At 49.4% G+C, this 14,530-nt stretch overlaps 1 long non-coding RNA gene across 2 annotated transcripts; it reads right to left on the reverse strand.

Moving 5' to 3' along the window:
* Window positions 1-1,450: 1,450 nt before the first annotated feature.
* On the reverse strand, window positions 1,451-8,279 carry LOC123133462 (uncharacterized). Of its 2 annotated transcripts, none has more exons than XR_006465265.1 (8): window positions 7,967-8,279; window positions 7,627-7,888; window positions 7,379-7,455; window positions 5,462-5,551; window positions 5,131-5,368; window positions 4,542-4,722; window positions 4,104-4,438; window positions 1,451-3,133 (listed from the first exon to the last, which is right to left on the reverse strand). It is a non-coding gene; the product is annotated as an uncharacterized lncRNA (long non-coding RNA). The 2 variants fall into 2 exon arrangements; XR_006465264.1 differs by having other exon boundaries at window positions 5,131-5,388.
* Window positions 8,280-14,530: the final 6,251 nt, after the last annotated feature.

A 14,530-nucleotide genomic window follows, 5' to 3' on the forward strand; every position in this document is an offset into this window, starting at 1 on the left:
CTCTCAAAAATATAGAAATCGTCCCTCAACTTTGAAACCGGTAAAGGTTAGTCCCTCAACTTCTCAAACCGGATAACTTTAGTCCCTCGGGTGGTTTCGTTGATGATGTAGCATGGTTTTGACCCTAGTATTCAGAGTTGACTATCACCTCTTTTTCGTTCTATTTTCCCACGCAATAGGCATTTCATCGAATAGTTGATGTGCACATTCTGGCTCGTGGGCTCCTGCCACCTGCGCTCGTCGGCTACTTGCTGCTGTTGCCAACTTAGATCGGGATATTGGAGAGACATGGAGAGGTGGGAGGAGCTCGCGGTGGCCGGTGGCTACACGGCCCTCGTCGTAGCTTGAACCTGGAGCAGGAGGGGGGCCGATACCGGCTCTTTTCCTCCTCCACACCAATGCCAGGCACGGGTCCATGGCGCATTCTTGGCGTCTTGATCCAGCGGCAGCCTCTCGTACGTGGTGTTGCCGGACGTGGCTGCAATCACCATGACGGGGCCAGAGCCCGGACGCGGACAGCTCTCCCATCACGGTACGCGGCGAGCCCCGTTGTTCCAGGAGACGCCGGCGCCGGACAGGGACAGTATCTCAAACCGGCCGGTAGGACGACGGCGGCCGCCCCAGTCCGCGCGGGCTCCAATCGTGAATGCATCTGTTACTTGTGTACTTCTAGCCGGGACGCGTCCTTTCCGGCAAGGTGCACGGCTAGCTCGATTTCTTTCCGAGCTAGGTACCGCAGTACACGCTACACGAAGAGAGATGCATACGTACACAAGCAACGCATGCTAGATAATCGATTTACCCTGGAGGAATCCATCAACCTGGTAGTAGCTAGCTTCGACTGATATGAGGAACCAGAAAAAAATGGCAATGCAAAATAAATTGTACCGTGGTGTTCAGCTTAATGTCAATGAAACGCGGTGCCAGCCAAGGACCTCATCGGCCTCGCCGTGGCCGGCGCCCATGCCTCGTCAAAGCTCGATGTGGCGAGTACGGTGACCAAGCTAGAGGTGGCGTGAACGCTGGCCAAGCTCCAGCAGGCTGCTTCCCTCGCAGAAGCTGCCACGACCACGAGGGTCAAAACCATCCCATATGATCAACGAAACAACAAGTGGTATGAGGGACTAAACTTATCCGGTTTAAAAAATTGAGGGACTAAGTTTTACTGGTTTTGGAGTTGAGGGACCATTTCTATATTATCGAGAGAGTTGAGGGACTAAAAATATACTTATCCCTTATATTATTGCTAATCAGGCACAGTGGATGATTTGTGGAGGATCAAAGAAGAAAGCAACATGGATGAGTCACTATGAAGCTGATCCAAAGAAGAAAGCAACATAGATGAGTCACTATGAAGCTGATCCTTATCCTGAATTCCTGATAAACACGCTACATTCTGAAACTCCTCATCTGTTTTTTTTTTGAGACAGATAAGATAACATCCATCCATCCACAGCCATCGATCGCCTCCACGCATTCACTCGTGGCCATGTTGACAACGAAAGCCGCGCACGTCCTCCGCAGCCTGCCTGCGTGCGTCCTCGGCAAAGCGTGGTGGCTGGCTCCCGATATAGGCCGGAGGTTACTCACCACGAACAAGGTGCACGGCCTCTTCATCAACTACATCGACCACGACCGGCCACACCTCTTCGCCCGCCCCTCCTCCAACTCCATGATCGACGCCATGCTTGACTTCCTGCCCGATGACAAGTATTTTAGAATGTATATTTTGGATTTTCAAATTTGAAAAAAATCCAATAAAAAATAAACTAAGTGAGAGAAGGTAATAGACTCCTTCAATATACAAGAGTCGGTAAGTGTTTTAAATATTGTTTGGTTATTCGTTTTGAAGTTTAAAAATATTTTATGAATATTTATTAATGCTAAAGTAAATTTAGAAAATTCTTATGCGCATTTTATTTCATAATTGGGCTCCAAAATGTTTACTATCTTCTGTATTAGTATATATACTTTTGAGAACTTTTCCGGTGTGTTTCAAAATTAAACTGTATTTTATTTAAGCCTTATCCATTTCCTGTATTAATTAATAAAAGCGGAGACCTAATCTAAGCCCAGCTCGTGCAACCCGTTTAGTATTTTTTTCCGCTTGCAGTGCAGTAGCAGCAGCAGCGCAGCAAAGCCAACCTCGGCCCAACCCAACAAGCTAGCGGGCGCTCGCATTAGCGCACCCGCTCCACCTGCCGGCCTATCTCTAGCCTTTGTGTCACAGACCACTGGAGCGCACCTCCCATCGCGTCCTACCTCCATTCGAACTCTCTGACGCACACGACACCGAACCAAACCGTAATTGACTATGGATTCAATCGACTCCCTAAACGAACTACATACTTATGTATATAGACATATTTTAGAAAATGTAGATTCACTCATTTTGTTTCGTATGTAGTCTGCATTAGAATCTTTAAAAAGATTTGTATTTAAGAACGGAGGAAGTAAGGCACAACTCACAAGTTTACAACACATTTTTCCTGTGTTAGCGCAAAAGTCAAATAATACATGGTAGGATTGAGGAGAGAAGGTCTATAATATTAGTCTTACCGGTTGTTCATAATTCTATTAGCAAGAGGGAGAGAGGGAGAGGGAGAGAGAGAGAGAGAATCGGCAGCCCTTGGCCTGTGCCTGACAAAAAGGCAGCGTCAGTGTTCAGTTTTACAACACCTTCAGGCGGCTCTTTCCACTAGGCATTTGGCTCGGCGTTCGGCTAATTTCTAGTCGTGGTGTGTCTAGATGCAGACAGGGACCAACAACTCTTGTTTCACTGTCCAACAGCAGATATCGACAGATTCCTGATTCCTCCTCACAATGCAGAAGGAACATCACCGATCTCGAAATGGTTTCTTTGCCATCACTGTAGATACAGTTATATCGTAGAAACCAGGCTCTCCATAACAACAGCAGAATTTTCTTTCTTATCTCTGAATCATACTTGTCCAGTAGGATTTGTAGCCAGTCTGTTCCAGTGTACCAGAACTCCTTTTCTTCTGGAAGACTCCACTCTTTCCTCATGGCAAATCTCAATGCCTTACTTTTTGTGCATGATATAACAGCATGATATTCATCTTCCTCCCCGTTCCCACATATGTCACACACACTATCCTGAACAATAGTACGCCTATAACATGTATATTTGCCTCAAAATCAGAATGGATGGTAGAATTACATAAGAGCAGTTTGTCCATTTCAGAGATACAACTTTCTGAAGGAACTATGTCAATGATTCCCACAGAAAATATAGCGTCCGATACTGGGAAATGTAATAGCACACTAAGTCATAATTTTGAATGCTTCGGAATCTGGAGAGTATTATTTCTTCAAAAAAATGGACAAAGCAAATGAGCATGGCCCAATGCAGGTTCTGCAACTTCTATTGTACGCGTGTTTTTATAAATAATTTACCGGAAACACAAAGGAAGACAATATGTTTGAGTAGGTAACAATATGTTTTAGAAGATGATGGCTTCCTAATATTTAAGCACATAACTGAAATTTACTGAACCGTGGGAGATGGATCGGCAGTACAGTAGAAGAATGAACAAATAGATTTTATTTCTATTTTCCACAGCCTACATGTCAACAATGAGAAGTTCCTCGAGAACCAAGCTTACAACATTGAATAAGAGGGAAAAGCAATATGACAATTTAATGGCTCATCGACCCTGCAAGTTGGCAGCATCCCAAGTGATGATCAATTTTAAACATAATCTTTAACTACAAGAATGACAACACTACAATTCATCATTTGTTTGTTCCGGGCATTTCTACCCTGAATAAGAGATAATAGAAGGACAAACTTAAAGTATGCTAATGCGGTGTAGTGCCATCAGGCATGGATAAGTATACAAGGAAAACCCCATGTTCTAGGCATTTTTTACCCCGAATGATGCATGGAACAACCAATAATAAACAGATTAGGAAAATTATGCATCTCTCTTTGTCCATAATAAGGTCCGTCTCTACTACCAAATCATTCGGCCGCCACTCTGTCCATGTGGGGAGTGCGCTAGCATTAGTAGCATGTATCTAAACTCTGATTACAGGCTCATACATTGATTAACAATAATGTTGGTGCAGAGAGAACTCACTTGTGGTGAGAAACTGAAGAAGTGTTGGCGAAGGGTTGAGGGAGCTCGAAGGGATTGGTACCACTGACCAAGTTGTGCTTCATTACAATCCCTAGAAAACTTCAGAAAGGGTGTTTTTGTCCACCCACATAAATCAAAAGGTAAATCTATGATTGTGCAGCAGGCCTGATTATCCACTCCAAACCAATAAAAAAAGATTGATCTGTGACTTGTTGAGTAATTAACAAACCCGGTGTTGTTGTCCACTACCAGCCGGCTAGAGGCCCCAACTCGTTTGGCTCCGTCTACTCGGTGCCAGCAGATTAGCACATGGATGCATCCGCCGACAGTACCAACTGCATATAAAAGAACAACGGATTAGTATGTTGACAGGGATAGAAAAATATGAAGCTCGGACACACGGAATTTGCAGTTATCAACAAACACTAATTTGAATACCTTCTAAATCTCACATAGTGCAGGGGTGCTCTGAATATCATTGTGTTCCATCAATAATGTTCCTTTCTTAGTCTACTACCGGGTGCAGAATCCATCGACCACCATGATCCTCTGTCACATTAAAGCTGTTCTACATCATCAGATTAGAGTCTTTGCTCCTGTTGATAAATTGTGTAACACTCTGAAACACAATGATATTTTTTACTCGTCAGATTCAGATTAGAGTATTTTTTTTACTCTGAAACATAAAAAGATCATTATCCCATTGTCAACGGGGTAAAGAAAGAATAGATTATCTTCATACCCCCGTATTTATGAAAAAAATTTAGTCAACAAAAACATGTATACTGGCCGACTTCATTGCAAACCAACTCACGTGTGCAGCAATGTTATTTATTAATTAATGAAAATAGTCTGCCACTCAACAAATTTTAGAACCAAATGGACAACTATGAAGAAGCATAAATATTTTGTAATCCTTTTTGGTTTCCCTTATATGTTGCAGGCAGCATACGATACTTATCTGAAATAGTGAAATACCTAAAGGCACAAGAAAAGCTAGTGAAGAATGAAGAAACTTTAATCTAACCTCGCTCAATCTGGTGTATTTCCTTGAGCACCATGCGAGTGTCTTAGCTCTTCTTCGTACGCATGGGGCACCAGCATGTTCTCCAAGGAAGACAGTAGCTCTCACCCACGACCTCCTCGATGTCGTTGGCGAAGTAGCAGGGTGACAGCATGGAATTGCTTGGTCGCTTGTGTGGGTGGCCTCAAGGCGCTGCTGGTGGGAGGTCACAGAGGAGCGCGTGATCTCGGTGAAGGTGGATCTAGACAACAAGAATTCAACCTGCAATTAAAAATTGCACATACATACTATGTAAGCCCTCCATATGTCTCAATTCAGATTACACATGTCTTACCTGCATCTCAATACTCCACATAATGTTGGTCACTCAGATTGTCCTCCTCGCCTTCTACAATTTTGTTGTTCGTGTACGCTACCCTATCCCCTGGTCAAAAAGCAATTACCGATTAGTGCAAAGGGATAACATAGAGAGGGCAGAAAAATGACTGGTGCAACTCCCAGCCACATCTCTCCCAAATTCATCTCCATCGCCGACCAAATACGAGTGCAAATTCGCCTGCTCCGTAGCCTCTCAACCATGTCAGGTGTAAATATTGCCAATTGTTTCAAATAGATTGAATGGATCAACTAACGAAAAGATAATGCTATGAAATATAGGTTCCCCACGTCGTGGCTATGTCCTCAGTTTTCTTTTACCCATGCTGATAGACCTTGTAATCATTTTCGCTTTAATGTTCAAGCTCCTCCTATACTCACTTCTCACATTATTTCTTCAAGTCATTTGAACCTGTAGGAGTTGGCATATTCTTTCAAGCTAAACCTGATACTGAGTTATGTTACATGAAAATGCCATTCATTCTTCATGATTGTTTAATGCACAGCTCTTAGCAGTCCACAATCTTCTCTGGGATGGTCAACAAGTTCATGCAATAGAAGGTTAGCTTGCAAAGTACCCAAAAACAACACAATTCTAAGTCCAGCACCTTGGCGTACACAGCCATATAAGGTTTTTTATTCCTTAAACCTTGCATGTAATAAGCATGTAATATCTAAGGAACGAATGAGATTTCCGACTTCCTAGAGAGGCCTCAATTGGTTTAGAGTCATACATCATTACATTGAGGAGTGAAATACCTAATTTATATGCTTGAGAGATTATCTTAAGAGAAAAGAATATTGTGTAAAGGCAATATGCTCTTCAATTCTGGAATTGCCTACCAAATGAGAAGAATGCAAACACAAACATGGCAACCAATTTTTTTGTTGGAAATGATATCTACAAGATAAAAATTACGACACATCTACTTGCAATGTACAAATAGACATATTAGTCATGTGCCCTAGTAAAGCAGGAAACAAACCCATCCTTCGACTTTTGAGGTCCAGTACAAATGCTTGTTACAATGGTAGAAGTGACAACAATACCAATGGAAATTAGAAGTATATATACTGAAAAAATGAACTTTGATTATATAGCATGTTGTTTTTCATGGTATAGGGCTAGTGATAAAATTCACAAACTGTAGCAAATAAATAAAAACTAAATTCGGGCTACAACACAGAACACCAAATTTCAGTTGTTTCTTTTCTCGCCGTCATTTTTTTGCTTTGTACATGGAATCATGAAAGTAACACAGGCAGGGACAAAAGATCACACCATGGCTAAGATAGTTTATCGTATCTATTTTTATATTCAGTTGCACTCTTCATGAATTCTAAATCCCTATGGTTGTCCAAAAGTGGACACGGGTGTAAAGGTAGTACTTGGGGTTGGGGCAACATCATATTCCTCCTCTGTCATCTTTGCTAAACTCCTTTCTCTTGCCAAAATTTGGACTGTATCACTGCTTTCAATTGCCTGAAACCAACAGAATGTCTGCACAACATTGCCATATGCCTGAAAATATTCTGGACACGCACAACACATATTGACAGATATGGATTGACGGTTTTCATGTCTTATAAAACCTTGACAGTCTTGACATGTCATTTGTTATTGAATACTAAGCAAGCGTTGAGCAAAGGTACCTTAAGTTTTGCTAACGGAATGTTGCTCCTGACTAATCGCTATGCATTGCAGTGAGAATATTGTACACCTTGCTGAGGCTGAAATTATTTACTTTGAGATTCTTGATGAAATTTTTTCATAAGAACTGGATTGATCTCACTGTGTGAGTTCCACTGCCTCTCTCTTCACAAATTGGAGATAGAGGGTGATTTTGCTGGTTCCTGAATATGCTCACATACCAACCTGCTTTGCATGGAGGAGATGCATCCTCGCCTTCATTCTGTTCTGCACGAAGAAGAATTACCTTTGTCCCTCTTAACCTGCACACAAAAAACCAAAGAAGACAATGACAATCCTACTGTCTACAATATAAATACCAAACAATTTCAAAGCATGAAAAAAATTTAAGCGCAAGACCATCATGGAGTGGATGGGGAAACGAGAATAATATAGTTGTACTACAATTTCAAGCAAGACGCTATGTAACTGACCTAGCACCAGCACACAATTTTGTGCATCAATTGGTAACGTGCATGCCCTCATCTCGGCTTTCCATGATGAATTCTGAAATCATTCTCCCAAGCGAATAGCTTATACTGTTTGTACGCTTCTTGGCATGAATCAAACGACATGCCTTCTACACGAACAAAAGTGTCGGCCAAGTGCTTGCCTTCAGAGTTTAGAAGACATCTTCCAATCGAGTTTATCTTGCTTGGGGTTGCTCTTGTCGCAAGTCCAGTTTGAATCCAGCTCCTGAACCAAAGAATCAACTGTCAAATCGTGTTTGGAACTGAATTTTAGCAGAGACGGGAAGGGGAGAAGAGCACTCACAGTTGTGGAATCAGCAGCATTGCAAGGCAAGATATGCACTCAGTGTTCTAAAAATCTGCAGAATAGACATGAAACATAAGTGTACCCTGCATACAAAAGAAGACCAAGATCAATAAATGTGTAAAATTGAGAACCACCAAAATCTGATTCAAGCACAAAAGAACAAGGGAGAGCTTATGCTATCCTGCTGCTAGGCCACGGTCATTGCCGGCGAGCACCCGGTCGAGGACTATCGCAAGTTCGCAACACATCTGCAAACCTGGCCTTGTCGCTGTTCTCCATGTCCGCGCCAGTCCCGCCCAAGGTCATGAAGCACAAGGACAGGAGCCGGAGACATTAATGGATGTACTCCCTCCGTTCGGAATTACTTGTCACAAAAATGGATGTATCTAGACTTATTTTAATTTTAGATACATCCATTTCCGAGACAAGTAATTCCGAACGGAGGGAGTATGTATCAGTGCCCAATAGATGTACATACGTACTGTGAAAAATTGGTGTGGCGTCCAATGGATATATGAACATGCAAAGGGCGAAGGTGGACCTCGGCAGCGATGTCCAGATGGCGACCTGCAGGTCCGCAACGAAGGCGGCGGCGCCTCCTCTAGGACCTCGGCACCGGCTACTCGATGACCCCTCAGCCTTTAGAAACTTGAAGGCTCACTATTAGTTATAATTCTCACGGCCTATTAAATCTGCACGTTGCTCCCTGCATATTCAGGCAAAATTAGAAAACAACATGTATCGTTGTTGCTTGATCAAGCAAACACCACACATAGGCATGCACACGCAACAAGCATCCATCGGCACCCAGCAAGCAGCAAGCAAGCACACACACACTGACTTCATAGAAGCATCAATCGGTGGAGATCACGCACTCACACATGCTAGCTGAGCCTGGTGACGAGCCAAGGGCCACCCCGGCGCGGGCCAGGGCCGGCAGAGCACAGCGGACGGAGGCCAAACGCGGCTGGTAGACGCAGATTGTTGCCGGAGATGCTCGCCGGAGCACCTCCTTCCTCTCCTCTTCCTCTCTGGTTCTCTCACTCTCTGAAACTCAGACGAAGAAGAACAGAGACAGGTGTTTTGTGCAGCGCAAGTTCTGCTGCTTTTCGGTTTCATTGATCCTTTTATTCAGCGATCCTAGTGATGCCGTAATGCTCGCAACAAACTCCATCGTGCCCGCGCCATCCCACAGGCGAAGTCGTGCAGCTGGCTTCCTAACTATTCGCACGGGACACACAACGTATCGTGCCCTTCGTGCGCTAACAGAAAACTGAAAAACAAACTGAAGAAATCTGAAACTACGTACTGAACTTTCTGAAACTACTGAACTTTCTGAAGAAAACTAACACCTATCGACTTGGCTGCCATAGCAGTGTTATTTGTGCGCAACTGAAATAACCAACAATCTCCCCATAATTCAGGTGCGCCCCCTGACGTCGAGGATGCCGATCTTCTTGCACAGCTCCTGGAAGCGAGTCCGCCCAAGTGCCTTGGTCAAGATGTCGGCCTTCTGATCGCTAGAACGGACGAACTCGACCACCACAGTACCCTTCTCGATATGATCCCGGATGAAATAGTATCTGAGGTCGATGTGTTTGCTCCTGTCGTGCAGAACAGGGTTCTTCCCAAGCGAGATAGCTGATTTGTTGTCAATGAAAATTTTAACTGCCTTCGTACCTTGGTTCAGCAGTTCTCCACTACTCTTGGCAGGCCGCGGTTGAACCGGTGATATACTCTGCCTCACAAGAGGAGAGCGCCACTACTCTTTGCTTCTGTGATTGCCAACTGATTGGACTGCCACCGAGGAAGAAGATTGCTCCAGAAGTGCTCTTCCTGTCATCCAGATCGCCGGCCATGTCAGAGTCGCTGAAACCCTCGAGCTCTAGGCGATCACCGCGGCGATAGGTGCAGCCGACAGTGAGCGTCCCAGCAATGTACCAGAGGATGTGCTTCACGGCGGCGAAATGCTCTGAAGTCGGCGCCTCCATGAAACGGCTAGTGAGGCCAACTGCATAGTTTATGTCAGGGCGTGTGTGTACCAGGTACCGAAGTCTGCCGATGATGCTCCTGTAGAGCGTGGCATCGGCGAGTGGCGCTGAGCTCGCCTTGCTCAACTTGCAGTTGGGTTCAAGCGCCACATGACTCGGATTGCAGCCGGCCATGCCTGCCTTGTCCAACAGCTTCTCAGCATAGGATGCCTGGTTGATGGTGATGCCGAGCGCTCTCTGGTGCACCTCGAGGACGAGGTAGTATCTCAACAGCCCGAGGTCACTCATCTCGAACATGTGCTTCATTTCTTCCTTGAAACGGTGCAGCTCCTGTAGGTTTGCTCCGGTGATGACCAAATCATCCACATAGACACCGACGAGCAGCTGAGATGCTCCGGTGCCGCGCATGTACACGGCGTGCTCAGTCCTGCTGCGAGTGAAACCCAGTGATGCGAGGCTGTTGTTAAGTTTGGAGTTCCATGCGCACGGAGCTTGCCGGAGACCATAGAGTGCCTTCTCTAGCTTGTACACTTTCTCCTCCTCGCCCCGCCGTGCAAAACCAGGGGGCTGCGCCACGTACACCACCTCTTCAAGAGTGCCGTTCAGGAAAGCCGATTTCACGTCCATATGGTGCATTTCCCATCCCCGGTGTGCGGCAATGGCCAGGAGTACGCGCACGGACTCCAGGCGAGCAACCGGCGCGAAAACCTCCTCAAAATCCACGCCGGGCCGCTGGACGTACCATTTCGCCAACAATCTGGCCTTGTGCTTGACGATGGTGCCGGCGGCATCCTTCTTCAGCTTAAACACCCATTTCAAGCCAATGGGCTTCTCTCCGGGAGGAAGGTCCACGAGCGTCCAGGTATTGTTGTCGTGGATTGCCTGTAGCTCATCCATCATGGCGCGCCGCCACTGCTCATGTGGTGCCGCCTCGGCAAAGTTTCCAGGCTCCTCGCCGGCCATGAGGTGCAGCACCTCCTCCTCACGGTCCTCGTCAGGTTGCAGTGGCACCCCCTCACGCGTACCAAGGATCTCATCCATCATCCGGTAGCGGTGCGGTGCGTTTGGGTCGTCGTCGTTGTCGAAGAGGTCAGGGCGCTCCGCCGGCGGCGACACGAACACCGGGCCGCCATTCGGAGTGGCAGGAGTCCCCCCAGTGTCGCCCGCCATGGTGACCGGAGGAGTCCTCGAGCCTCCTCCGTATGCGCTGGCCGTGTCCGTGTCAGCCAATCCTGGGGGCGCGGCTCGCATGCCCGATGCCCCAGTCGTGTACACCGGCGCGCTGTCACTGGCCCCCTCGTACACAGGGTACTGCACAAGGAAGGAGCCAGCCGACGCATCAGCAGGCTCTTTGCTCCAGTCCCAGCTCGCCTCCTCGTCGAAGACGATGTCGCGGCTCACATGGACGCGCTTTGACAGGATCGTAAACACGGTACGCCTTGCTGCCCTGTTCATACCCGATGAACACCATGGGAGTGTTCCGGTTCTCCAGCTTCTTCAAATGAGGCCTTGCTGTTTTGACATGAGCAATGCATCCAAATACATGAAGGAAATGCACGTCTGGTTTCCTACCGAACCAGGCCTCGAAGGGTGTCATGCCGTCGACGCTGCGGGTGAAGCTGTGGTTCAGCACGAACACCGCCGTGGTCACCGCCTCCCCCCAGAAAAACGCTGGCATGTTCTTGGCCTTCATCATGCTCCGTGCCATCAACACCACCGTCTGGTTGCGACGCTCCACCACACCATTCTGTTGTGGTGTGTAGGGCGCCGTCAGGTGCGCTGGACGTCGTGGTCGGCGAAGTGCGCGGCGAGGGTGTTGGACATGAACTCGCCGCCGCGATCGGTGCGCAGCATGCGCAGCTTGCGGCCTGCCTCCCCCTCAGCGCTGGCTTGGAAACGCTTCAGAGCAGCCGCTGCCTCGTCCTTCGAGGTGAGGAGGACCAGCCACATGTAGCGGCTGCAGTCATCGACCAGCAGGAGGAAATGATGCCGGCCGCTGGGAGTCGCCGGCGAGATGGGACCGCACAGGTCACCGTGCACGAGCTCGAGCTGCTTCTCAGCTCTGTACTTGGCCTTCTGGGGGAACGGGATGCGCCGCTACTTGTCGGCGAGGCACGCCTCGCAGAGCTCGCCCGTGTGCTCGATGAGGGGAAGGCCACGAACCAGTCTGCCGTGCACCATCCGTTGGATCGCCTCGAAGTGCAGGTGACCCAGGCGGCCATGCCACTTCCAGGCCTCGCCGTCATGACGTAGCGAAAGACATGCAGGAGGTACAGGGGTCATATCCAACTTGTACAAGCGATTGGACACACGGTGTACCTTTACCAGGAGCTTTTGGCGTGGATCGAAGATCGTCATGTTCCCGCCACGGAGACGGATGTCGCAGCCGAGCTCATCCAGCTGCCCCAGGCTCACCACGCTGCTCTTCAGGTGTGGGATGTAGTAGACGTCGGTGAGGGCGCGCTGCACGCCGCCGTCCACCTTGAACGTGATCGTCCCACGTCCTCGGATTTGCACCACCGAGCCGTCGCCGAAACACACAGTGCCGGTGACGCTCTCATCTAGCTCGGCGAAGACGCTCCGGTCCCCGGTCATATGGTTCGAGGCACCCGTGTCCAAGAACCAGGTGGTCTCCCGCGGCGCGTCGACAGCTCCGGGAGTGATCTCCGCCTGCTGCTCGTTGAGGAAGACGGGGAGCGAGGCCCTTGCCTCCCCCGTGGCCAAGGCCCCTGTCATGGCGGTGGAGACGGGGCCTCGTGTGGGAGAGTCGAGGCCCGCTGCCGTGACCGCAGAGGCCTCCTCCGTGGTGATCTCCACCATCTCCATTAGGAGGAACGCCGGGTCCGCGTCCTCGTCCGCCTGCAGGAGGTGAGCTTCCTCGCGCTTCTTCTTCCTGCACTCACGGGCCCAGTGCCCTTTGATGCCGTAGTAGCGGCACGTGTCCTTGTCTCTGCCGCTCTTGTCGACGTTGTTGCCACCGCGTCTGCCCTGCGGACCTCCGTGGCCGCCGCCACGGCGTCCACCGCGGCCGCGCCCGCCACCGCGCCGGTTGTTTCCTCGCCCGCCCGAGGATGATCCACCGTCCCTGTGAGCCGAGCGCTTTCGTGCATCCCACTCCTCCTCGGTGAGAACCAGGCACCCACCGGATTGAGACTCGGCAGTGCTTTCGCTGATCCGGCCTTGCACGACGCGGAGGCGGCCGGTGACCTCGTCCAGGGACAGGCTGTTCACGTCGAGGAGAGTCTCGATCGCGATGGCGACCTGCGCGTACTGTTGAGGAACAACACGCAGGAACTTGGCAACCATGTTGGACTCCTGAACGTTGTCGCCAAGGGAGCGCAGGTTCGCGGCGAGGGTGGAGATGCGCATCAAGAAGTCGTCGATCGTCTCTCCGGAGCGGAACCAGATGCTCTCGAACTCACGCCGCAGCCGCTGTGCGTTTGCCTCACGCACACGAGAGGCTCCCATGCGCTGGGACGCGGTTGCCTCCCACGCCTCCTTGGCGTTGGCCTTGGCGCTGATCGGACTCACCATGTCCGGCGGGAGGGTGCGCAAGATCGCGGCCATGGCCTTGCGCTCGTCACGAAAAAGTGCATCGCCGGTTTCAACGGCAGCCCATCAGCCCTCGGCCTGCAGGTTTACCTTCATGAGCAGAGCTCATTCTGCATAGTTGGTGCGCGTTAGCGTGGGGTAGACTCCGGCGGAGCTCGTCTCCCGGATCACCTGCTGGTGCACCACCATCTCGCCTGTGCGGCGAGTCCTGCTCCTACCCCGTGCTGGCGACGCTCCTCTCCTGCGTGGAGGGGTCTCCGAGCCCTGCCGGGCGTTTGAGCCGTTGCCGCCGGACGACATGGTCCAGAAGATGACCTCGCTCTGATACCAGGTGTTGCCGGAGATGCTCGCCGGAGCACCTCCTTCCTCTCCTCTTCCTCTCTGGTTCTCTCACTCTCTGAAACTCAAACGAAGAAGAACAGAGACAGGTGTTTTGTGCAGCGCAAGTTCTGCTGCTTTTTGGTTTCATTGATCCTTTTATTCAGCGATCCTAGTGGTGCCGTAATGCTCGCAACAAACTCCATCGTGCCCGCGCCATCCCACAGGCGAAGTCGTGCAGCTGGCTTCCTAACTATTCGCACGGGACACACAACGATCGTGCCCTTCGTGCGCTAACAGAAAACTGAAAAACAAACTGAAGAAATATGAAACTACGTACTGAACTTTCTGAAACTACTGAACTTTCTGAAGAAAACTAACACCTATCGACTTGGCTGCCATAGCAGTGTTATTTGTGCGCAACTGAAATAACCAACACAGATCCGCGGAACTCCGGGCAGAGCGTCGCCATCGGCGCCCCCCATGGAGTCAAGCGGGCCGTGGAGAAGGGCGCTCGAGTTGGGATCGCAGTCGGACGAAAGGACAAATCCGGCGATGATGTAGCCGTCGCGCGTGACCCGATCTGTGCGCCACAAGGAGGCCCAACGGCGGCCAATGAGTGCCGCGATGGGGAGGAGGTAGGCCATGCGGGCAGCCGAGTGCCGCGAAGATCAAGCTGGCCGCCAGCCGGAGGTCAGCT

Source organism: Triticum aestivum, chromosome 6B, assembly GCF_018294505.1.
Source record: "Triticum aestivum cultivar Chinese Spring chromosome 6B, IWGSC CS RefSeq v2.1, whole genome shotgun sequence".
In the NCBI taxonomy this organism is placed as follows: Eukaryota; Viridiplantae; Streptophyta; class Magnoliopsida; order Poales; family Poaceae; genus Triticum; species Triticum aestivum.